Source organism: Cyanistes caeruleus, chromosome 16 (genome assembly GCF_971803275.1).
Source record: "Cyanistes caeruleus chromosome 16, bCyaCae1.hap1.1, whole genome shotgun sequence".
Taxonomy (NCBI): domain Eukaryota; kingdom Metazoa; phylum Chordata; class Aves; order Passeriformes; family Paridae; genus Cyanistes; species Cyanistes caeruleus.
This window is the reverse complement of record NC_141716.1, coordinates 11191115-11217053: the sequence shown is the minus strand read 5'-3', so window position 1 is coordinate 11217053 and position 25939 is coordinate 11191115. Positions and strand designations below refer to the sequence as shown.

Below are 25939 nucleotides of genomic sequence, written 5' to 3'. Positions count from 1 at the left end.
CAGGTGGTTCAGGGTCACTATCTCATATAGGGCATAACCAGCATCTTAAATTATTAATGGATGTAACTGCAGCAATGAATTCCACTGGTTATCAGTAGTTTCTAGCCTTTTATTCTGGAGCTGTAAACTCTCTGGAAAAACAAAAACAAAAACAAAAAAGTCCAGTAGCCACTTAGACCCCACAGTAGTAGATTTAAGCCTGTGGATATTGAACTGGCTTTTCCACTTTCCACTTTTAGCAGTAGTTTGTGGGATTTCTCTTGGGAATCTCAAGCCAGGGATTTCTGGTCACTGCTCTTGGTGTGCTGTAGAGCAGGAGGAAGGAGAGAGGCTCCTGCAGCAGGTGGTTCAGGAGGCAGTTAAACCAGTTTCCATCTGAAAAAGAAAGAAAGGAGAGGAAATCTCCTTTGGGAGAAACAAAACACTGGAGGAGAAGGCAGATGGAATGTACCCTGAAACAGGTAGGAAATTTGCACCTTGCTCTCTCATTCTTGCACAGCTGCTCTCATCCCTCTCTCACTCTTCTGAGTTCCTGCCAAGATCATAAAAAACAGGTAATGTCACATTCCATGCTGTGGAGATGGAGCACTCGGAGTGTGACAGAGGGAATAAATCCTGAGGGACAAAGATAAAAGAAGATTTGCTCAAGAGAGGAATCTTCAAATATGAGGTGCTTCTATCTGTCACACTCACAGAATTTTTAGTGAAGTCGTCAGAGCAGTGCACAGTCCTGGCATGGGCCTGGGATGGGCAATGTGGTGGAAAAGTTCCCCCTGGAAAACTTCATTGTCCTGTAATAAATGTGAACAATCAGCTCCATGATGTTGGCAGCACAGTTAAGCTTTGTGATCTCTCCAGCCATTGCAAGGGGCATCTCAACACCTTGGTCTCAAACTGCTGCATTTTCATTTGAGAATCTTTAATTTGTCTTAAGTGTACAAAAGACAGGCAACCCCATTTTTTTTTAGGAAAATAAAGGCGGCCATGTGGCAAAGGTGATAACATCTGTTCACCATAAGCACTGCCATTGGGTCAAAAATTCCATTTTCCTGCTGTGTGAGGGCAGAACCAAGCTTTGCATCTGCCCTGCCCAGACAGGGGAACGGGAGGAGCCAGCCAAGTCAGAGACAGATGTGAGTAATGAGGATTCTCTTAACCCTCCTGTGCTCCTGCTTATTTAGATTGCAGTCTTCTATAGCCATACATACATAATATACAACTTCAATGCAAGTGCTCTTTCTTTCCCTGTTCCCAAAAATACCTACAGCTCTTTTTCCTCGAGGGTGAGCCAACAGCATAGCGAGCAAAGCCCAGTTTCTGCAGTTTTGGCAAGGACCACAAGGAAAATCCATCATGTATTATCTGTTCATTGACTTGGAAAAGGTATCAATCATCTCCCTCATATGCATACTTGAAGAATGTACAATTTTCTCAAACTGTCAAGCAGAATCATACATTTTCATATACTAAGACCAAATCCTGGTGGTATAGAGTGTGATGGAAAGAAAAAAAAAAAAAAGAGAGACAAAAACTTGCTGATTTCCAGTGACCTCTAGTCTATAACCTTCATTTGCTGTGTTAAAATATTTTAAAAGTTTCTCTTGTGAAAAAAAAAAAAGTAAACTATGCTCAGAATATCCTCCAGTTTAATTGGGACTAGCAGAATGTTAAAACCTGGCAGCTTTTCCAGTCTGTAAAAACATGAGAGATCTAAATTAGTCTTTCCATCCTTTTCCCAGTTCATGCAGCAGATTTTCCACCACTATTCTGTTTTCAACCTGAGCCTTAAAAGACAAACTAATGCAGCAGACTGAATGCCAGATGCTGGTGTTCCCATAGTGTTTCCTGGCAGGGTGGGGGGGAAATAAGGGAAAAGAACAAGCTAAAATGTTTTTTTCTTGGAATTCAATTCAATGAGCTGTTTCTGAGCAGTGTAAACATGAGCCAGTCCATGCTGCTGGGGGGGTACAGGGTGAAGATGCTGCTGATGTCCCTTAGGGTCCAATCCTGATATTTCATATATAGGTACCCAAGAGTGTGGTGGCTCCTTTAGTGGAGGCAATTGTCACAGAAATGTTACAGTGGAGATGTGTTACCCTGAAATGCCACTCCTTGGGACACCCTGTGAGACACCTCAAGTGTTTCACTGTGGAGCTGGATTTCCTTGTGTGAGTACATCATCTTTCAGTGGGGACCTCCAGGAAATCTTTGTGTGAAATAACAGAAAGGACTGTGTTTTGGGGGATGGAAGAGGAAGTGGGGCCAGCACTTTACAAACTTTTATGAATTTAGGTACTCTGAGACCCCCCAGGACAAGCACAGCTCAGTTTTTTGCTGACAGTCAAACCAAACTCCATGTGCTGGACTTCCCTGTTCCTGGAGCAGGACTGGAATTACCCCCTCATTGCCCCTCTAGCCCTTTCTTGCATTGCCAGCATTTAAACACTGTACTTCTATGCCAAAAGTTTGAGCTGCATCCTTAACACATCCCTTAACCCACCCCGACTAACCACAGTGACAAAATTCACTCCCACACTGATTTCATCTCCTCCCTCCCCGCACCGACCCTGTGGGAACCCAAATGTGCCAGCATCACTTCTTGCCAGACTTGTCACCACTTCCCAGGGCGATGCTGTGGCTGCCCCTGGCTGAGCAGCCTGCCATTCCAGCTCCCTGGATGTGTTTTGGGCAGGGAGGAGTGCTGCATGAGAGCCAGTCTCTGCTGTTGCCATGCCGCCCCCTCTCCTCCCCCTCGGCCTTTATGGATTACTGGTGAAACTCACTTGTACAGTTTGGATGTTTGATAGATAAAGCACGTATGAAAAAAAAAAAAAAGGAAAAAAATATAAATACAAAACTCTCAACACTGTGCATTCAGTGTCTTTTCTTTCTAGCTTAAAAGAAGGAAGGTAAATAATGTCAAGTCAATGAATATCAGATATATTTTTTGACTGTACATTACAGTGAAGTGTAATCTTTTTTTTACAACTGCGAGTCCATCTTATTTATTCTTGTAAATGTTCCCAGACAATGTTTGTAATATGGGCTGTGTTGCAAATCCATAAAATAAATCTGTGATCTGAGATTAATGTTTTACTAAGAGACTCTTGTACTTGTGCCTTTTCTTTGCTCTTAGAGAAGACAGGGCATTGTGAGCAGCACTGCTGGAAATGATGGGGTGATTGCATGACAAAAAATAAGACCAGCATCTTGTCACAGTGATGGGCTTTGCATCATGGTTGTCATTAAGGAGATGAAGAGCAGCAAAGAGAATTCAGCAGGCACTTCAGCCTAGCTGCACATTTTGTGTCAGTCCTCTCAGAAATCCTGTGGATGTGAGCTAAGTAGTTTTGAAAATTACAGTCTTAGCAGCATGGGTTAGAGCAAAGCATATTTTTACAACTTTTTCTCTCTAGCAGGTATTACTGTATTGTTTCCTTGGTACTCAGTGCTGAATGACAATTGCTGATAGGTTCCTGAGATTTTTCTGGTGGTTTCTCTAGATGGGCTGTGCTGGTTCAGCTGAGGTAAAGTCCCTTCCCAGTGGTTGGTTTGGGGCTGGGGTTTGGGTTTGTGCTGAACACAGGGTTGATAATGGAGATGTTTTTGTTATTGCTGAGCAGGGATTGCACAGAGCCAAGGGCTTTCCTCATACAGCCCTGCTGGGGAGGGGCTGGGGTGTGTGGGAGGCTGGGAGGAGGCACAGCCAGGAGAGGTGACCCAAACTGACCAAAACAAGTCCCAGAGCATGTGACATCATGCATGAAGTGGGGGAGGAAGATAGAAAAGGGGAACATTTGGAGGGATGGTGCTTTTCTTCCCAGGTAACCAATTTGTGTGATGGGGCCCTGCTCTCCTGAGGATGGCTGGACCTGCCTGGCCATGGGAAGAGAGGAATGTACTCCTTGTTTTGCTTTCTCCTTGTTTTGCTTTCTCCCTGTTTGCACAGCTTTTGATTTCCCTGCTTTATCCTGACCCACAGGTTTTCTGGCTTTTATCCTTCCCATTCCCTCCCTGATCCAGCTGGAGGGGGGTGCGTGAGCCCCATGTGGGGTTTGGCTGTTGCTGGGGCTAAACCATGACACAGAGCCATGGAAATCATGGAATATCCTGAGCTGGGAGGGACCCACAAGGATCACTGAGTCCAATCCCAGCCCTGCCCAGACCCCCCAACAACCCCACCCTGGGCATCCCTGGCAGCGCTGTCCAAACGCTCCTGGAGCTCTGGCAGCCTCGGGGCCGTGCCCATTCCCTGGGGAGCCTGGGCAGTGCCAGCACCTCTGGGGAAGAACCTTGCCCTGAGATCCAGCCTAAAGCTCCTCCAAACAGTTCCATTCCATTTTCCTGAGTCCTGCCACTGGTGACAAGACTGAAGAGCTTGGAGCTGTCCTTCCACTGCTCCTTGTGTGGATGTTGAAGCCCTCAGTGAGGTTTCCCCTCATCTCCTCCTCTGCAGACTGAACAAACCAAGGGACACAGACAGGGAAGGGATTTTGTGCAGGTGTTTGGTGCTGCCAGACCCAAACAGTGGATGTGGGTGTCAGCAGTGAGTGTTTTCACACATTTCCCATCTTCTGGTCTTCCACACGAGCTCATCAACGATACCCAAGGCAATGCTTGGTCCCTTCAGTCAGTGCAAAGCAGAAGATTGTAGGAAAGGGAGTAGACGAGGCTGCCCTGCTCTGGACACCATTTTATTCCAAGAACACAAGCAGAAGTGCATCGAGATTCACAGCTTAGGGTGTCAAAACAGAAGAACCTAGCCATGCTACACCTGTACAGCCCAGCTGTGGTAAGAACTGCTCTTTTAGGCATTGTCCATTAGCCCCAATGAAAAAAAAAATAAATTTAAAGTAAGTATTACTAACAAGAATACATATCTCCTGTTTTTGTCAGAGGAGCTGGAGTTAATGATCCTTGTAGGTCCCTTCCAAATCAGGATTATCTATGATTAAAGCACTGTACATGTACCTTGGAAGTGTAATTTAATACTCCTTTCTGTATCATTATTTTCTTTTGAAAATGCTTCATTTTAATTCTTCATTGCTATGAAAAAAGCTGATTCTGCTCTGGATGTTTGACTTAGATATGAATGTTTTGCTTTTTTTATTGGCCTAATGAAGCAAATCCCCCATCTTAATTGTGGTGAACATTCAGATCCAACTGTTTGTTTGAAGAGTTCATTATAATGAGGTCAGACTGTATGAGCTCAGAGTTGTTGTTATACCAGGGAGAATGTTAGAAGAAGTTGATACCAAAAAAAAAAAGCTCATCACTGAACTGTCAGATTGAGGGGAAGTTTAACTGAGAGTCCCAACTGTGTAACAGAGACATGTGTGCTCATAGTGATTAATTGCAGTTCAGCTTGGCACTTTATCCAGATTTATCCAAAATATTTTGCTGACACTTGTTATTAACAACAGGTTGCATTTAGGGAAGGTAAACAGCAGAGACAGCTCTGCCATATTCCAGATGGTCTTAGAAAGATCTGCTGAAGCACCAGCACAGCCCCAAATTCACCTTTCTGTCCTCTCATCTGCCCAGCACAAGGATAACAATGGGATGAAGCTGCTGGGGAACACAGATGGAAAAGCCTGAAGCCCAGTGGGGTTCAAAGTGTTTCACACCCTGCTCCTGTTGCCGTGGCTGGCATGTGCCAAGGTGTGAATCCACAGGTATTTCATCCAGGTCATCACTGCAGCTGCTTTTCCATCCATCCCCTCGCAGCCAGGATCCTCGTCCTGCTCCTGCTGCAAGGTCTGGCAGGTTTGACAAACCCTCTCTGCCTGAGCTGCAGATCTTTGTCTGGCAAGATGAACCTTTAAATATCAGCTCCCACACTGAGCTGAGCATGCAGCTGTTGTTTTCCAGCAGGCTCCAGAGCTGGGACTTACTCAGGCTTGGTTGCTTACATGATAGTTAGAAATTGTTTAGATTGGAAAATTTAGATTGGAAAATAGATAGAAATTGGAAATAGATAGAAATTGTTTAGATTGGAAAAGACCTTTAAGAGCCTCAAGTCCAACCATTCCCACAGCACTGCCAAGGCCACCACTAACCCGTGTCCCCAAGTGCCACATCCACACAGCTTTTAGATCCCCCAGGGATGGTGACCACCACTGCTCTGGGCAGCCTCTTACAGGATTTGACAACCCTTTTCCTGGAGCAATTTTTCCTAATTTCCAATCTAAACCTCGCCTGGCACAACATGAAGGCCATTTCCTCTTGTTACACAGGAGAAGACACCAAGGTGTCCAGCTCTAGAGAAGGAACATAAAAAATGACCTTGGTGGTGAGAAAAAGGTCTCTCCAGAGGGTGAGTCGGTCTTGGGCACAGCAGCCTGAGGCACAGGGGTTGGACTGTCCCTTGGATGGGCCTGTTTGAGTTAGCTCAGGGACAAACACCAAACACTTGATTCTGAGATGGTTGCAGTGAGATGTGAGGTGCTCCCTCATCAGTAGATACCTGCAGGAAAATGATCTGTGTCATAAGTGAAGTGGCATAAAGACAGAAAGAACAGATTTAATGCTTCTTATTTGTGCCTGGAAATACTTCTGATCTATCTTGACCATTTCAGGTTCTCTTCTTTTGTTGTCACATATTTGAAAAAAACAATTGAAAAAAATCTCTTTATTTATATTATTTTATATTTCTTTTGCTATATCAATTTAAATTCTACTCTGTATAAATTTTACTACTGTACACTGAGGTAGAACTTTAATTTGCAGAAGCTGAACCAAATAAAAAGACTTTTAGTCTTTCTCGTAACGACCTTATTTCCCTGTGAGTTATTTCTGTGTCTCTTTGGGAGTGTGTCATATTTCTCACTAAGAGTGTTTTTATAAATGGCTTGTAAAGGTTTATCCATAAAGTGCTTATAAATATATATATATAGTGAATCAGTAGCTACAGGGCTTTTATGTTACAGGTCAATGGTTTTACTTAAAAGTCTGTAACATTTACTGATGTGTTTATAAACACCGATAATGTAGTCTTTATGCCAAAACCAATATAATATTTAGTACCCCTTTATTAGTACATTGTAAATGATAGACTGTTAAGATAAACTATAACCTGATGGAATTTTCAGCAACGTGGTGAAATAGCCTTTTTATTGCATATATAAATGGTTGTCTCTAAAACAACTGTGAGAGACAGCCTGGCTTGCACAGAAAAGTCAGTGAAACATACAGAACCTGATTCTTGAAATGGGCAAACCCAGAAGCTTCCAGCAATAATCTTAGCAGGATGAATGTGAGCCTTGGTCTGTGTAGGATCAAGAGACTGAAGAGCTTGTACTAAATATCCTTTTATTTGAAATTTCCAGAGGTGCTCCTGAGGTCATCCTTCCCCTTAGGTATCATGAGGTGGGAGAAGCCAGCAGTTATTTCTGAGTCTGGAAACACTGAGTTCAGCTCTCAGGATTTACCATTGGTTGTTGAGAAAGTTGTGTGGGTGGCACACAAAATGATGAGTTTACAATGTCCTATCCTGGTCCTCCCTGAGCATGGGATACCACAACCATGAGGTGATACCTGGACGGATTTTTCTGCCAAGTAATGAGCTGAATTTGAACTTGGCTCAGACTTTTTCCATCCATCCAGTCCTTGTAGCACTTGTAACCCCCCAGCTGAGCATGCCAGGAGCACAGACAGAAAGAATCTCCGTTCAGGATTGACACAGCCCAGCTCTGTGCATCAGTCTTGGAGAGGAAGCTGTTTGAGCAGGGCAGTGATTGTGTGTGTGACTCTGTGTGAGTGCTCTCACCTCTGTCTTCTGACCAACCTGGCCAAGTGGACCCTGCTTTTTGCAGGGACATTGGATTAGGTGGCCTTTAAATGTCACTTCCAACCCAAGCTGTTCTATGGTTCTGTTACCTCTTCCCAAAAGCTGAGCATCTAAACCCGGTGGGATCACAAAGCTCTATCGGCAGAGACTGCACAGCCTGACAATGTGCTCACAATGGAAGAATGGGCTGTCTAGGAAAATGCTGGTGGATGTGCAAAGATCCAAAATTATTGTTTATTCTGGTGCTAGAGGAACAATCTTGCAAAGAAAACTAGGCTCTGACAAAGGAGGTAATGAGCAAGCCCAGTTCTCTGTGCCTGTGTGTACAGGCAGTTGAATTATAATTGCACCACGCCGCTGAATGTGCACATTCACCATTTGTAAGCAGCCAGTTCCCAGCTCAGCCTGTAACTGGAGAACATCACAACATGTGACACTGGCTCCTCAGTCACTTGGGATGTGAAGGATTAGGTGTGGCCTGAGTCAAAATTAATATCAAAATCCCAAATAAGTACTTGGTTTGCTTTGTGTCTGATCTGGATCCCAAGGAAATTGCTTTTTTCTTCAGAAGTTGTGTGTAGAAACTGTGTTGATTTTTATGGATTTGTGTTTTGCTCATTCCATACCAGTTGTAGCACTGTCTCCATTGCTGCAGACAGGAACTTTGGTGAAGAATTTGTGTGGTACAGGAGAAAGGTAGGTTTGATGTTTGGGGAGGAATTTATTTTTTCCAGGCACACCAGTTATCCACACACTCTGTAACCCATCTTGTGCACAACACTGAGAGCTGCTGCTTCCTCTTGTGTTCCTGGAAAAAGAGTCAAGTGCCACTATTCTGATTTAGTGACATTTTTACACCAAAGTCTAGAGCCTGAAAGTGTTTTATAACGAATGAGACCCTCTATGTGTGTTCAGTGTGTTACTGGTATGTGATCCTTTTGTTTGAATATGGCTCAATCCAGGCTTCACCATCTAAAAATGCCATTTTCCTACCAGCTGTTGCAAAAAAACCCTTACCTCTAGAATTCCTATCATCCTGCAGCTGGGTCAGGACTGCAGTGTGAATCTGGGGCTTGGCCCAAGCTCAGGGATGGGAAATGAGAAGGGAGGAGGCCTGGGGAGGAGGGCTGTGCCCACATCAGCTCCCTCCACACCTCTCAGGGAATCTGTAGCCTCCCACCATCCTCCCACCCTCAACTGTGGGCAGGGTCCAAGGTAAATTGTCACCTTCCCCCATCCTCCCACCCCTTTTTGGGACAGAACAGCTGCAGAAACTTTCATTGTGCCATGGACAAGTATTAAGTCAAAACTCAATTTGGGCTGTAAACATGCAAATAATTCTCTTTGACAAACTCCTGCTGCTGCTGCTGCTGATTACATGAATCAACTTTGCAAGTCTGGAGATTTAATTTGTGCAAATTGCAGCTGGAAAACCATAGGACCAGGCTAAAAAGACAGACTCACACTGCAGAAATATAAAGCAGACAGCACCTTGTTGGAAGAGAACAGATCTCCATCAGTACCTGTTCTTTTAACAATTTTGGGAATGAGAGGATATTGAATAATGTCACAGTTTTATCTGCATCAGGATGTGGAAAACAATCCTCTTTCTATGTTTTCTTTTTTGTCTGCAGCTTTTAAAGTAATTTTGCTGCTGTGGTCCCTGTGTGAAAGTGAGGGGGTGGTGGCAAGCATTGGAAAGCAGGGTCCATGAGGAGATCAGAGAGGAACTTTTATTCCTGGGAATTGTACTGGATTTTTTGGGAGATAACTCCATCACTTCAGGATGTAATTATTTGCAATTTTCCTGCTCTTTCACAGACTTATGAAAAAAGGAGAGGCTTAGAAGTTATCAGCCCCAAAGCCAGCTCTGAGGGATTGATAAGAACACGCTGCACCCTTTGAACCTGAGGGGCAACCTGAAAAAAAAAAAAGGTATTGCAGATGGATTTAACCTCTTTGGCAAATGCAGTGGAAAGATGGAAATGAAATGTTTTCCTAACATGTTCCATCCAATTTGAAACAACCTAAGTGCTGAAATCACTTTCTGGTGCTTTTCCCTTCCCTGGTTTGGTGGTCCTCCCTGGAAAGCAATTTTCTGTGGTCGTTATGTCCTCGTGGGAAGTTGCCCACTTGCCCAGGTGGTGGCCCAGCATTGGATGCTCCAGCAGCCTGGGAGATTCCTGGGCAATTGGATTAAATATCACTTTGATCTTGCTGGCCTTTTGCACCTTCACTTTGGGGCAATTCAGGCTAATCTTTTACTTACAAGTTGTGTAAATAGTGGCTTGTGTCAGGATGTGCATCTTTATGTGTACATATGTATATAGAACACATCAAACTTAAAAACACTGCTTAAATGTGTGTATAGACGTGTGTGTAAATAGATTTTGTGCTACTTGTAGCTTAGCATAAACCTGCAACTTGTTATTTAGCATGCCATATGTATCTGTATACAACTTGTAAACTCTATTTGCACATATATATGTGTGTATGTGTATATGAAATAATGATGTGCTGCCTCCTGAGGGGGTATCCAGCAAGCTGGGTGTTATCCTGGAAAGGTGTTATCCAGGCAGGATGCTCACTGGAGTGATACCTGCTGGAAAAAGGGGTGTGTGGGGGTTCTTCATCATAACAAAAGCCACATTGTGATGTGCTGGGAATTTCCTCCCAAAGCCTCCCAAACTTGTCTGTTTATTCTATGTCTTTCCTGTGGGAACATCCACACTCCTGACCCACAAGGCTGAATCATTATGTGCCAAAATCTTGCAATACACAAAGTCTGAAGTGTCCTGGACACCTCTATAGTGTTAAAAATAAGCATTAAAACAGGGCTCCAACTCCCAGATGTATTTAAATAGTTCAGTATCATGTGAAAGGGTTAACCCAGGTGTGCCAGGGCTGTGGCTGGTGAGGTGGCAGTGACTGAGTTTTTGTTACAACCCCACATCTCAGCTGAGTGTGGAACATCACAGAGGCTTAGACCCCTTTTCCCTTCCTGCTATTCCCAGTGCCCAAACATTTCCCTTAAGCTGAACATTGAGACTTTAATTTACACCCCTCCTTTTGGAGGAATATCTGTGTTTTAGGAGGGGTTTTGTACATCAGCATGGTAGGAACTGTGTGCTGAGCAGCAGAGGAGGCTACCAGGTGGTAAACAGAGAATTTAAATTTCTGAAAGCTCTCCTAAACCTGTTCAAATCTCTGCACTTTGCAGATAAGGCCAAGCTGTTGTATGAGCTGACACAGTCAGAACAAACTTCTGGCATAAGCACAGCAGTTACAGAATTAGAATTGTAAAACACCTATTTCCCTCCTGCTTTTTTTTTTTTTTTTTTTTTAATCAAGGTAGGAGCAAATTTGAAAGGATGATTTGTGTTGTGTGTTTTCAGCTACAAACAAGAAAAAAATCAAGGGTTGGAAAGGAGCTGAGGAATCTGAGCAAACACAAGAAGTCTGATCTAATTAATCTGCTTGCCTCAAAATGTCATCACTATTTTACCTCAAATATGTTTTAGTCTCAGGATATTACACATGTTAGTGTTGTTTGAATGAGGAAGGAAAAAACCCAGAGAAACTCTTCTCTGATGGAATTCTTCCTTCTGGGAAGGATTAACCTAAAATCTGTGCCTAAACTGACTTTTACTTTTATCTTGGTGATAAAAATGTACAATAAGAGGGAAGCAAGTGGGTTGTTTATTTTTTTTTTAATAAGTGACTTGTTTGGATTGGTTCACACAGGTGACAACAGGCACTGGTCCTGCCACCCTCCAGGACAAAGAGTTTGTTTCCTTTGCCTCCACAACCATTTTGTAGCCTTAAAAACTTTGGGGACTCTGATTTCCACCCAGAGAACATCGACATATTTTAAAATTCAAGCCTAAAACACACACAGAGCAAACATTGCTGCCTTGTAAGGATGTGTTGGGTGTCACTCAGCAAAACACCTCCCAGCAAAAGCCACTCTGCATCTGCCTCATCCCCTCCTTCCCTGTCCTCCCTGAGACAGACTAATTGCAAAGCTCTGGGTTGTGTTTGATGTTCTGCCTCTAAAATCTGTGCCACGGTCTGGCTCATGTTATAGCAGTGCTGCAGGTAAGAAAAAGAAATGTATTAATGTCGTTTTTGATTGCAGAGGTACTAATTTAATGTGAAACTCTGGTGTAGCCATGCTGCTTTAGAAATTTACAAGTTGGAATTTTCTGGTTTGATGTTACAAAAACCACTTGAAAGGAACAGGAAAAACACTGTGTGTGTAAGGTCAAGTGCATTATTCCGTGGTTGTGTTTTCAAAGCAAAATGCTGAGAAGTATGAAGGTGGAGAGAGCAGGGAAATGCTGCAAAATGGACAGAATCAGAGGAAAAGAATGAAGAACTCTGAGCAATTTCTTTAAAAACGTGGGCCACACATGTTGTACCAGCTAGATTGTAAAGATAACTCCCTGATGTCATTCAGGGGAGCAAACAAAGCTGTTCCCTTAGACCTGCTTCTTCAAAAAGGGACCAAGGGAAGCTCCCCTGGCCAGAGGTTCTGTGTGTGAGAGCTCACAGTGATGCTGCAAGGCTGGGGCATCCCTGCAGGCAGCTGACACCAGAGAGGAGCAGGGATATTTATTTTATTTTATTTTATTTTATTTTATTTTATTTTATTTTATTTTATTTTATTTTATTTTATTTTATTTTATTTTATTTTATTTTATTTTATTTTATTTTATTTTATTTTAATCATCTGTGGATGATTTAAAGCATAAATATTCAATGTCTAATTAGGCAGGAGGTGACAAAGAGGCCACTCTGGTGTTCCAGTCTCTCAGTCCACCCTTGGTGCTTGGTCACCAGTGATGCTCTGTGGGCTCTGTCACCAAACCCATCCGTGTCACAAGGGGTGACCTTGTTCCTCTGGTTTTGAGGGGGAATCCTTGAGCTCAGCAAAGGGGAAGAAGATGCCAGTGGCTGCTGTTGTCACAGGACTCGGGTATCAGCAGAAGAGGTGCTAAAACTGAATTAATGAGCACTGTTAACAAAAACAAAACTTCTGCCTCCAAGCCAAGCTTTGCCAGCTTCAGTTTTCATCTCTTTCAGCTCAGTATACTGATTAAACTATGACCAAAGCAGAAAATTATATATTTTTATTTAATTTATTTTTAAATTAAATTAATTATTTTAAATTTAATTTTAAAGAACATAAACAATAACATTTTACAAATGCAGCCATTTCCCTCTGTCCAGAAGGAATGAGTCTTTTGGCTCCCTCTACAAAATGCAGTTGCCAAGTGGTGTTCAGCTACTGTCCCAGCATCGTGATCCTCACAGCACTTATGCCCCAAAAAATGTAATCCTTCTGCAATTGTCTGCCTGTGTCTCCTTCTGAATACATTCCCAAAGCAGTTGGAGATGGGGACATTCATTGGCTTTAAAACTGTCTGGATGACAGCTCAGCCTGACTTCCAGCACAAATGATCAGGGGAAGAACTGATTCTGCCAGGGAATGTGAGGTCCCACGTCCTCACAAGAAGAATTCTGCTGAGTCTTGTGTAAGGCTGTCGTTCATTTTCTCCTGATATTAATTTACTCTGCCTGCTTTAGCACTGTTAAGGCTCTGCACAAACTTGGTTTTCTTTTGTCCTCCATTGCTCTGACTCTGTCCTGAATACAAGAGGGTTCTGGGGGAGAATATCCCGTTGGGCTGTCATGTTAAACACACTCTATATCCAGATAATAATGTTGGGAACTCAATTATATGGGATAGGTGGGCAAGTAAGAATGATTTTTCAGCACAATTCATTTCTTTCTAGCACTGCAGACAATCTGAAATGCCTATTTCTGAAACTGAGTCTCCCATTCAAAGCACTGGTGTTTGGTGGAGTTGATGTGTGTGCACTGGAAAGGAAAAATACTGGTAAAAATCAGTTTTCTGTTTCTCCCTTTACTGAAAACCCAGTCCGTTTTCCTTCTATTAACTCTCCTGAAAGTCTAGAGCTGCCTATTACCTTGGACTGCAATGGCTTCAATGGGCTTTTATCAACCTTTGGCCCTGTCACTATAAAACCCTTCCATGTTTTTGCCAAACCTCCCTCTGAAAGATTACTTTTGCTTGGAGGATGCCAATAAAGGAAATTGCTTTCACAAAGAAAGAGGTAGGAAGACAACCCTAGACCCCTTCATTTGGATTTCCTCCAATCTCAAATTTATTGGGACTGAAGAGCAGTCACAAATATATTATGAAATGCACTGGGCTCCAGGAATGTGGTCTCTCTGGGCAGTGTTTCAGTGCCTCCTGCCCCTCCAGCTTTTGAGCAAAATGCTTCAGAGAAAAAAAAAATCACCCCCAAGCAGGCAGCTGAGGTACAAAGTGCTTGGCTTGGGCCTGCAGTGGCCACAGGGAGGGGACGAGCCCTCCTGCCACATGGCACAGCCAGCATCCCTCAGCTGCCTGGGGATGAGAAATCCCAGCTGGTGAGTGGCAGACCTGGATCCTGTCCCTGCGTTCAGGTGGCCCCGAGCCACTTCCTGCAGTCACAGGAATTCATTCTTTCTTCAGCTGAAGGGCTTGCTGCCATTTTTCTTTTACTCCCAATCCCTCTGTAGGATCTGAGGAGCAGCACATGCTGCTGGACCAGCTGGAGGCTGCTGCATCGTGGCATAAACCTGGAAAGCTGAGGCAGAGAAGGCGCTGTCTTTATGCAGACTGGAGTCTGGTTCAAACCAAAAACTGAACAAACCTGGGGAGTTACTGGGAGTTCTGGTCCTGTCCCAGCCAAGCCCAAAGCAAAGCTGTGCAGATGAATGAATGTTCCCTTGTTCCTGCCCAGATTTCCTCAAGGAAACCTGGAGAGCTGGAGCCAGCAGCAGGAGCTCCACAGGAGGTGAGAAGTGCCTTGGAGCTGCTCAGGGCTGCACCTGCTGCTGCTGCCAGCTCTGCTCAGATCCTGCAGCCCTTCAGCAAGCTCTGTGGCAGGCAGGTGACAGCGTGTGAGAGCACCTCTCGGCCCTTTAGTGAAGGTCAGGAAATCTCCTGTGTGCTGTCACCACATCCCTCAGCTGGAGGCAGCTGCAAGGACACTCAGGGCACCTTTTGCTGCCCAGCTTCCAGCTGGACCAGCCTCCCCAGCACCCAGAGCATCCTCGGGGCTGTCACGGGGCAGGTGAGCGAGGAATCAGTGCTGCACACACCCAGAAACCTACACACCTACACCCAAACACCTCACCCCAACCTCCTGCACTGAGACAGGGCCTTCAGATGGCTTCTATCAGCATGGGAAGGGCAATGCTGGGGCAGGGAGACAGCTGTGATAAATCCAAGGGCAGGGCAGGGCAGGAAAGGACAAAAAAGGAAAGGAAAAAGGAAAGGAAAGAGGAAAGGAAAGAGGAAAGGAAAGAGGAAAGGAGCAAAAAATACCTGTATGCCTGAGACTCTGGATCCCTGTGAGTTCCCTGAGGTGCCCAGAGAGGTTTTGTGGAGCTGCCCTGGCTCTGCCTTCTGGGAGCACTTCCAGAGCTGAGCCCTCCACTGGTACACCCATCACATCCTGTGTTTTCCTGGTCTGGTTGGTCTCCTCTGAGGTCAACTCAATCAAATCACTGCTATTCAAGGTTTGAGAGTGCAACAGAAAAACAGGGACCCCATTCTTTTCTGATAACACATTCTTCAGATTTGCCTTGTAGTTATCAAGATGCTTTTCTATATGCATCAAAGCAGGAATAATTTCACTTTTCTTCTTTGAGTAATGATTTTGCCTTTCAGTTTTTTCACTTACATTTATCTTCAAGGCATTGATTTCATTCCTTTTTAAATTTTTTAAACTTCTTTCTCCTCACCCTTATTTTGTAGTGATTCCGAATGAATTATCCTGGCTCTGTAATTATTTTGAATAGACACTACACTTAACATGTAGTGCCCAAAAAAAGGTAAAAACCTTAGGCTAAACTCTTCTAATGATAACTTTCCCTGCACCCTCAGAAGGTTTTTTGAAATCCTGCTTTGTTAATCCAGTTTCCCTGGATGCATAAACTAAAATAGTTGATTGATCCTTGGAGCCATTCCTAACCTTTTGTCATGGAGTTACTTTACCTTTAAGGGAGTTGGAGTTGCTGGGAAGTGCTTGGAGTCTTTTCTCCTGACCAATTATCGGTCATTGCTGGGAATTGACAGCAGTTTAGGCCATTGAAAAGTGGGATCAACTTGTGAACCCTACCTTAAAATGTAAAAGCAGAGCTCTCTGGGTTCTCTTTGTTTTCTGGCTGTGGAGGGTCCGGAGCTCCAGGCCTCCCGTCCCTGCCCAGGCCATGCGGCCGGGCGGGGATGGGGCCGGGCCTGCCGCGTCTCCTGCCCGGGAGATGGGGGGGCCTGGGGAAGGTTTTCCTCGGGCCCGGGCCGGGCCGAGCCGATCTCTGGCTCGGCTGCAGGTTTTGCTGTAACTACATTCACTAGAAACTGCCCAGTGAAGGAAGAGGGAAGCCTTGGACTTGCAGCAGGTTGGAACAGCGACCACACGCTCCAGAGCAGCCATGAGGAACTTCCCATCGCAGACGGCTCCAGCTCCTGTTCGGCAGAGATCCCCGAACCATCTACAAAAGCCTGGGCAAGATTTTAACTCTTTCATTACCCAGATGAGACTTGCGGATTAATCTTTTTATCCAGAGAGAGAGAGAAAGAAAGATCAACATGAAAAGAGACTTTATAAACTACCAGTGACAAGAAAGAAAAGAAGCTTCAGGAAAGGTAGAGAATTAAGAAGATGCTTTAATTAAGCTGAAATATCTCACTGTTAAAACTATGGAGATGGACAATGAAGTCCTGAAAAGAACTCCTTTAATTCATGATATAAGATCTAGAGAGGAATAGTGTTCAAAGTGTAAATTTGAGTAAAGAGTAATTATAGTATAGTGAAGTACTGAGAGATTAAAAGCCTTGAGAGGCCATGAGAAAACTGTTGAGAGATTTGAAGCCCTGAGAGGCCATGAGAAAACTGTTTTCTGGTGAAGCTCACAGAAACAGATGAAAAAGACTTTTTTTTCTTTTTTTTGCCTTTGAATAACTTATCCTTAAAAATGCTATCTCTAGACGCATAGCCCATACACACCTCAGAGTGATGTGAGAATGGGAGGAGTGAACTCTAATAATAGCATCTCTGGACAGCTAACATTAGAGCAATAGAAAACTATAACAAAAATAGTTTTCTTGTGAGAAACTCCATAAATTAACAAGAAGAAACTTCTGTTTCTCTATAAAGATTGGTAAAAAGACTAGCAAGAATTAGGACTGTTTTAACCATCAGAGTTCCAGAGTTTTTGTCTCTGTTGTCATGTGTACAAGGGAATAGTGGGTAGATAGGGGATGGAAAGGTTTTTCTGGAAGTTTATTCTGGTGTTCTTATTACTGTGGTTTGTCAATAAACTTTCTTTTTTTTTCCCCTTTTAAGTTGTATGCCTGTTTTGCTCTTATTCTAATCCATATCTCACAGCAAGAAGTAAGTAATTTTCTTAGTTAGTGGTTTAAAACCACGACACCTTTCCACACGGCAACAGCCACAGGAGCCCCCCAGAGCTCCCTTTCCTGGTCGGGGTGGGACTGGGGGCCAAAGGAGCACATGGGGATTACTGGAGATCAGACTGGCTGATTTAATTCCCCCAGATTTCGGGGTGCAACACTGATCCAGTAATTCAGCTGAGAGAGTCGCTTGGACCTGCAGGCATCAGGCTGGGAAGGGGAGCAGGCAGAGGTGCTCCTGTCAGGGCAGATTTGCTGGGCAGGTGTTGAGCTGCTTTGACTCCTCAGAGCAGCACATTTGCATTCAGAGCACACAGCCAATTGTGTCAGTCCCTGCAGCCACTGGGATAATTTATTTACATAACTTTGGTTTTCAGGACTGTGCAGCCAGATCAGATTATATAACCCAGGACCAGAGCTCTGCCTGCAAAGCATCCTGTGGTTATTGCCTTGGATATTCAGCATCATCAGAAGAGCAGACCCCACCTCTGGGACCCCAGATTAGGTGGTCTAGAGGCTGGGCATGGTCAAATGGAGCTCCTGGACTTTGGGAGTGCTCCTAACCATGAGCTGTAGGAAAAACAATAACTCTTGTGTGATGGTACAAACTGTACTAGAGAATGTCCCCAAGTGCTTTTTTTTTTTTTTTTTTCCCCCTTCATTATTTTGTTCTTCCATCCTTTTATGTTTTATGTGATGGTTCTAAATGTTTCATTGTTAGCTCTGTTCAAACATAATTTTGCACAGAACAACCAGCTGACCAGCAAATCCCATCATTTGAGATGTAATGTTCTCTGTAATAACAGCTCCATCACGGAACTTGTGACAGTGATGGCCCTGGCTGTTGTGTCAGGAGAGAGGCAGCATTGTGACAGGGACTGGGGTTTTATTCTGGTGGAAGAAAAAGCTATAAAAAACCGTGTGCAGGAATTCACATCCATTTGAGTAATTTCACAAAATTGCCAGTGAGAAAATTAACTCGTTCAGACCTAGAAAAGAGGTGTTTGAAGCATGGCACACATTTGATACCTCAAGACACCTATCTAGGCCTCAGAGAATCCAAAATATCAGTTCCAAATCCTGAACTATAGGTTTCTTGTCCAGAAAGGGGCCTGATTATGAAATAAACTTCCAGAAGAAAATGGACAAGGCCAAATTCTGAGTGACTCAGGGAATTGCTGCAGCTCCATCCCCTTAGGCAGCACTGGAGGAAAATGGAATTTGCTCTCAGCCCCCCTGGAAATCAGCACACAAGGACTCACTCCCCATGGGATTCTGCATACACAAAAAATGCCAAAGAACCAGGAGCCCACAGAGAATCAGATTTTGCTAATCTGCTTTACATTTCTGATGTTCTGATACCATGGTGATGGGCAACAGCAGAAAGACCTAAAACAGAGTTTAAGTGTTTTTAACAGCTTTCTCTTACTAAGTGCACTTCATACTATCATGAGAAAGTCCTCTTGGGTTTTCTTTTTCTCTTTCTCCCACTTCAAAATAATTGTCTAGTACCTAAAAGGTCATTTTGAAGAACTTTGCTTTTCTATAAATTACTGGATTTTGTAAAAACACTGCATATAATTGACAATTTCTTACGTGTCTTAGGTATTTAATATCTTCCTTTTAGACTCCTAAGAGAGGGCCTTTACCAATTTCCTCAAAAAGCATGGGGTGAGGGAGACAAATGGAGAGGGAGGAGACTGAACTGCATTTTCCTTCTGAATTTTCCATCAATCTTGAACACAAAAGGTATGAATATCCCAGAATAATTTGTGTAATGATAATAAAGGAGACAGAAAAGCCTTATTTTCTGAAACCTGTGTTTGTTCCTTCTCTTTGCAGGGCTGTACATGGCCCAGCCTGCCGGGGGTGCAGCTTCTCCAGGGAGTTGCACTTGAGTAGAAAGTGGTGAGTTTTGTGGGATTTTGCTGGTTTTTGAATACCTTTTATTTTTCCCCTGCCTTCTGGAGCTCATCTTTTGCCTGGCTCCAATCATTTTGAAGGCATTTGAGGGCTCTGTGTTAATTGAGGGGTTCAGTTTATCAGTGCTTCTGTTTAAATGCACAATGTGATGCCAAGCTGGCAGCACTGGGAGGTGAAACTGCACTGTAGGGCTGGCTCCAACCTGCTCCACACAGCTCAGCCTCTCTGCACCACAAGGGGGTTCAAGGCCTGAATTTAAAGCCAAACCCCATCACTTTCTGTTAAAGGGGCATTCTGTGAGTGTAGGATGTGCTGAGCCTGTTGCTGCAGGGAGGCTCCTACCTTTCAATTTTTTTCATACTTTTCCCCTATTTTCCCTTCACCTTTCAATTTTCCTCTCTGCTCTGGATAACTTCCCCTTCCTTTGGTGCTGTTGCAAAGCTCAATGGCCCATTCTAATGCAATATTTAGGTGCCTCCTGGCTGTGGTTTAAAAGTTGCTTTAACATTTTCTGCACTGGAGTGGATTTTTCTGATAGCCCAGCAATTCCCAGCTCTCAGCCCCTTAGGCTCTGGGAGTTCAGACTTCCAGAGTCAGACCAAAGCCCCAGATCTCAGTGGCTCACATCTCATTTTCAACATCAGGTGTTTTATCTGACAGTATCTTGTCTTTTTGCATCATTCAGAGTTGTTGTTCCTTCTTATTTTGCAAGTGCTAAATGGCACTAGGAGGCAAACAAGTGTTTATATGAATATTGCTGTATCACTTTTGTGTGTGCAACAGAGGCTGAGGCTGAGTGTGAGGCAAGTATTTAAACCCATGACGACAGAATTTAAAAAGACTCTGAGAAAGCAGAATTATTTCTTTTGCCTCTGTGCAACATCTAACAAATCCCCCTGGTTTTCCATCTCCTCCTGAGGTCCAGGAAACAGCAGAGGGAGAGCTCTCAATGCCTTCTCGAGATGATTCCATTTCAGATGTCACTGAAGCACTGCATAAATTGCTCCTAAGAAAGCCCAGGATCACTTGACCTTTCTGAGGCTCACAGTGGCTGCTGTGTCATCTACTCTTCATTTCAATACCATTTTCAGGGGGGTGAAGCCTTTAGTATAATCTGCTGCTCCAACATTCGGGGCAGTGCCCTACTTGCTTTCAGGCCTGTCAGTCTTGGCAGGCGAGGGGAAATCTCTGGGGAAATTCTGAAGCTCAGACTTTAACAGGCTAATCTGCACTCCAGTGGAGCTTTTCAGTGCTTTCCAGGGACTTTGCTTCAGGCCTTTGAAGTCTGTGATTTCAGAAGGTGGGGGATAGGTAGGAATTACATTTTGAGTTCTTTCCTCGCACATGCCCATTCACAGAGTCCCACGGCTGTGGTAATAAAATGCTGGTTATGGATTTATCCATGCAAAGCTGGGAAAGGCTGGGAGATACCAATAACCCATTTTGCAGAAACAGAGGTGAGAAGGATTAAATGATTTCTCCTGATTGATGCATGCAGGGTAAAGCACTGCTGAGAAAGGCAGCTGAGCTGCTGCTGCTGCTGCTGAGCTCTGTTCTGCTCAAAGGTGTCATCCTTCCCCACCCTATTTCTCCTTCTGGTGATCCCACAGCCCTGCTAAGCAAGACCATTGAGCTTTCTGAGCTGAGGAACACAATTATTCTTCCTTGGTGAGCCAAGGGCTGCAGGGTGAGCTGAGGTTGAATGGGAGTGAGCAGGTGCCTGGCCAGGGGATGACCACGAGGTCATAAACAATTTTTCCAGACGCACCTACAGCTTTGAAGATCAAGACCTGGAGGTCTTCCCCTATCCCCTGCCATTCCCAAAGTTCAGACAGAATTACTTTATGGAAAGCACCTGGCTTGAGTGAAGAAATAGGCAGTTCATCCTGAATTCTGAGACCCAGCTCTTTCTCCATCTTGGGCTGTTGGGATGTGTAGTGTCATGCAAAGGCTTCATTTGATGGTGTCCTGACATGTTCCTTCAGATGCTGTTTTGTCCACAGGCAAATGATATCTACAGTGGTGGAGCAGGCCCTTTCCCCTATGTTGTGGCACCCCAAACCCACGTGGCTCCTTCAACGTGAGGCACGAGCACTCATAACAGGTTGAGATTGGATATTGGGATGAAACTCATCCCTGAGAGGGTGGTGAGGCCTGGCACAGGCTGCCCAGAGAAGCTGTGGCTGTGCCATGTGTTCCTGCAGCCCTGCTCACCTTGTCCCAGCTAGCTGAGCACAGGGACACCAGCACCACACCCAGCTCCTGCCCCTGCTCTCCCCAGGGTGCAGGCAGCCCATCTTTCTGGCACTGTATTGCATGAGATGGCGTATTTGTAATCCATTAATTGCACACTGGAAGCACACCCATCACTCCTGCAACATATGGCAGCTAATCTCTCCTTAAGCAGTTAATTAGGCACCATTTGTATGCACATCGGCCTTTGCACGCCAAAGCAGCTGTGATTCCTGTAGGAAGCTGTTTATTCTGGGCTGTCTTTCTCCTTTGTGTGGAAAAATGAGATGTTTCCCACTCATTTCTTTGTGTGTGTGCTTTTCAAAGAGCAGGTGTGCTGAGGTGCTGCCTTGGTGAGAGTGGCCCGGTCTTTAGGGCACTGGGTGCAGGTTGAGATGAACATTTTGGCTCTGTTCTTGATTCATAGAATCATGGAATGATATCATTGAATCTATCTATCATATCATTTGAATGACAGAAAATAGAATCATGGAATGGTTGGGCAGGACCTTAAAGCTCATCTTGTTCAAACCCCTGCCGTGGGCAGAGACACCTTCCACTAGACCAGGTTGTTCCAAATCCATCCAAAACACCCAGGGGTGGGGTGGCCACAGCTTGTCTGGACAACATATGCCAAGGCCTCAGCACCCTCACAGGGAAGAATTTCCTCCTAACACCCAATCTAAACCCACTCTCTGTCAGTTTAAATCCATTCCCTCTGTCCTAACATTGCATGTCCTTACAAAAAGCCTCTCCATCTTTCCTGCAGGATCCCTTCAGGGACAGAGAGGCTGCAATTAGGTCACCTCAAAGCCTTCTCTTTTCCAGGTTGAACAACCCCAATTATCTCAGCCTACTCCTGCTGATTACAGGGGGTAATGGTTAATTTGGCTGGAATTGCCCTCCCTGTGCTCCAAGGAGGGACAGGCATGAGGTGCCTTGACAGATCTGATCACCAAAACTTATTTAGAAGGCACTTGCACCTTTAAGAAAATTTACTAGCCAGCATTATTTATTTCTACTTTTAAAAGTATTATAATCTACTGCATTTAAGATTTACAGGATGTTACAGGATGTGCTTCATCTTGGAAAAAAAAACAGAAAAAAATCCCCCAAACCACACAGATTTGTGTAGGATTTGGACTTGATAGTTGTGGCTCCCTTCCAACTGGTTATTCTATGATTCTTAGTTCTGCACTCCCAAAATTGGAGCTCTTTTCTGTTAGGCACTGTCCAAACCACCCCATGAGCACAGCCATCTTCTCAGTGCACTCATAATAAATACGAAAGGCCATGAAAGTTTGGGACTAGAAATGGGTTTGGTTTTCCATTATGAATGGGGAGGTACAGCAAGGATTAATAAAGATCTAGGGGTAAACATGGGGTCTGGATTCCTGAATGTCAGATTCAGTGCTGGACCTAAGGATATCTTTGTTCCCTGGCTGAATTTCTCCTTTGCTATCATGTGTCTGACACCTGGACGGCATTCTGAGAACTACTGAGGGAAAATGTGTAATGGACAATCAATAAACTGTTTGTTGGGGAAATTTTCTCCTACCAGGATGATAAAATCAGGATCTGAAAAGGCTTGGGAAGACACCTCAGAGCTGTTCATCAATTATCACTGCTATTTATTTCCTGAAATTGGAACGGAGAACTCGGCGCCTGAGTTGGTTTGAAGACACAGGAATGTTGTTCCACTGCCTCCAACTTTGGCAGACCCCTTGCAAGCCTGTGACAAATTACTAATCAGCCTGCAATTTTTCACACCTGTCTTGTGTCTGTTTTGCTGTGCTCTGGTGTGATTACTGCATATTCCATCTCCCAGCACCCTGTAAATGATCTATCAGCCCTACTGAATGTGGAGCTCCCTCCTGCATTCCGTGAGCTGAGCTGGGCCCGTGCCAGGCCTGAGCCTCCCCTGCTCCCTCCATGTGGGAGGCAGATTGCTAAAGTCAGGATGGTAAATAAAAGGCTCAGAAAAACCCCCACCAAGCTGAATTTCTCCCTTCCATAATAACAGTGTGCTGCGTTTCAAGTGGCTTCTGATTTTTCCCTAGTTTTTGCTGGCTTCTATGAAGTTAAATGTCCTGTTTCTTTCAGAGCAAGAGTAAATCCATTAACTCCAAGTAATACACAGCAAAACAATGTTGTAACATGATTGGTTTGCTTAATCTGCCTGTGAATGACTCTTTCCCCACCACCAGCCTCGTTAATCCAGTGTAATTTTTGTCTTTTTCCTACAGTGATTGGTTTTGTGTTGTGTAGAGCTGATAAATTCCATTCTTCCAATGCAATATATCACAGATTTCTCTGTGAATTCTTCAGAATCCTTCTGAGGAAAGTGTGAGACCCGAGGTGCAGCTGTGAGAGGGCTTTTCATGATCCTTGCTCACCACTCCCCACGAGCCTCACCTGGACACGGGTACAGCTGCTGTGGGTGCCCTGTGCCCGTGACAGGAGGGCACTGCCACCTCTGCCAGGGTCCCTACAGGCTGAATCCCCACGAGACTTCAGGTGCAGGAGAAGACAAACTGATGGGAAACCCACTGAGGCCAATTACTGTGAAGTTTCTAGAAGAGTGAGTTACAAATAATACCAGAAAAAGCAGCCAGCTACAAACCAACATCACGAGGCACCTTCATGTACCAGGGGTAGATAAAAGAGAGAGAAACCTGCTTTGTAATTTTTTTTTCCCCCAGCTATCACTGCAATGTCTCCAGGCTGCTGTTGGAGCAGCTCAGTGAATCCCTTAGCACACAGGAGAGGTTTGTTGTTTTTGGAGACAGAGGTACAGCCCCTTTAATGGGCTCTCTGCTCCCCACCCCTGAGCCAAGGGGGAGGATGGACGGTGCTAAACAGCCAGCAGCTGTTATCTGGCTGCCCCTTGGAGTCTGAGGGGATGGCATTGCTGTGAAAGGTGGCACAAGGGTTTCTACCCCAGGAGCAGAAGGTCCTCGAGGCCGCAGAGAGCAGCACAAAATCAAGAATCCCTCAGTCATGGTAGGAGACACTGCACAAAGGGGGCTGAGTGATTGAACAAGCCCTGTTGGCCACACTCCTGCAGGGATGAAGATGTGTTAGAAGGAGGTTTGAAGTCACCCAGCCCCCAAGTGAAGGAAGCAGTCAGATGGGATCATCGTGGTGATGGCTATTTGCATGCCACAGTGACACAAGGGTGAAGCTAAAGGCCAGCAGCTCAAGAGAGAAGTGGACTCTGTGTCAGCTGGGAGGAAAAAAAAAGGGATAAAGAAGAAAGAAGGGAGAAGGTGGCAGAGGTGAGGGAGTTGAGAGGCTGCTACAGCTTGAAAGAACCATTAGAAGTGCTACTATATTAAATGGGGAAGGGCATCAAGGGGGAATATTTTGCTTTTTCAGAAGTTTTGAAGAACTGTACTAATAAAGTAAGGTAAGCAGGCAAGGTCAAGGAGGCCAAAAATGAGCAATGAGGCAGCTCTACTGTTCTGACAGATACATGGCTCTGCACCTGCCACGGCCCAGATGTGGGACAAAGGCGTGAAGCAAGAGGCAGAAGATAAATAATGGTGCAGGAAGGCTTTAAATTACAAGTGATCAATTCCTCTGACATAAATAAAGTTTCTTTAACCTCAGTTCCCCCATGAGTCAGCATTTTGGGCTGGAAATGATTTACAGAAAAACCCAAGAGATGTTTGAGATGTGATTGCAAGTGGAGAATGTAAATTTAAGGAAAACAGTGCTTAGTGAGGGGGGATGAAACAAGATGCTACTAAAGGTATTTAAATTAATTTATTTAATACATTTATTAAACCTGTACTTTAACAGGTTGTGAGGCTGTGAGTGTGGCAGTGTTCCCCAAATTAGGGGAACTGCCTGACTTCAAGGACAATCTCTGCTCATTCTGCCTCTGTTAAAGCCAAGATCTGTTTTCAGCCAGGCTCTGAAGGGGCTGATCTTTTCCAGACTCCCACAGATCCACCTCCTTTGCAGAAGTGTGGAATGCTGACACTTGCCCATTAACCCATGAACTTGGCGTGAGCAGGGACTCAGCTCCACTGTGCTGCCACCTCAGTTAGCCAACTTTAGCTCATTTGCACCCATAATTTTCTGCCAAGGTGACATTATCGAGCACTCCTGATGATGAGGACGTTATTTGGCCGAAGGAAAGAAAAAAAAGCATAAACACAGGCTGGAAATCTGAGCTGAAGATAAGGTTGTTTGACAACAAAACACAGGATGGGGATGGTTGTAGGGCAGAGCTGCTTTGGTCTCTGGTTGAGATGCCTGTAGGTCATAAATCCATGGAGGTCAAACTGCCTGGGTGATACCTATGGCCTGCTTTTAAAAACATTGCTAGTGATTTGTTAAGGATTTATTTTTGTCATATAGGTTTTGGGTTGGGGGGGGGGAGTGTTTGTTTTTGTTGTTTTGTTGTTGCATTTTCCCTTGTTTGTTTTGGTTCTCAAACACTGGGAAAGGACCAGCACAGCTGCCCCAAGCCCCTGACTGCCCTAGGTCCAGTT

The 25939-nt window shown here is 44.5% G+C and overlaps 1 long non-coding RNA gene across 1 annotated transcript; it reads left to right on the top strand.

The window, feature by feature from the left end:
• The first annotated feature begins 11788 nt into the window (after positions 1 to 11788).
• On the top strand, positions 11789 to 24680 carry LOC111938274 (uncharacterized). The gene is made up of 5 exons (XR_015276883.1): positions 11789 to 11887; positions 13588 to 13691; positions 18910 to 19031; positions 19125 to 19190; positions 21209 to 24680. It is a non-coding gene; the product is annotated as an uncharacterized LOC111938274 (long non-coding RNA).
• The last annotated feature ends 1259 nt before the right edge of the window (positions 24681 to 25939 follow it).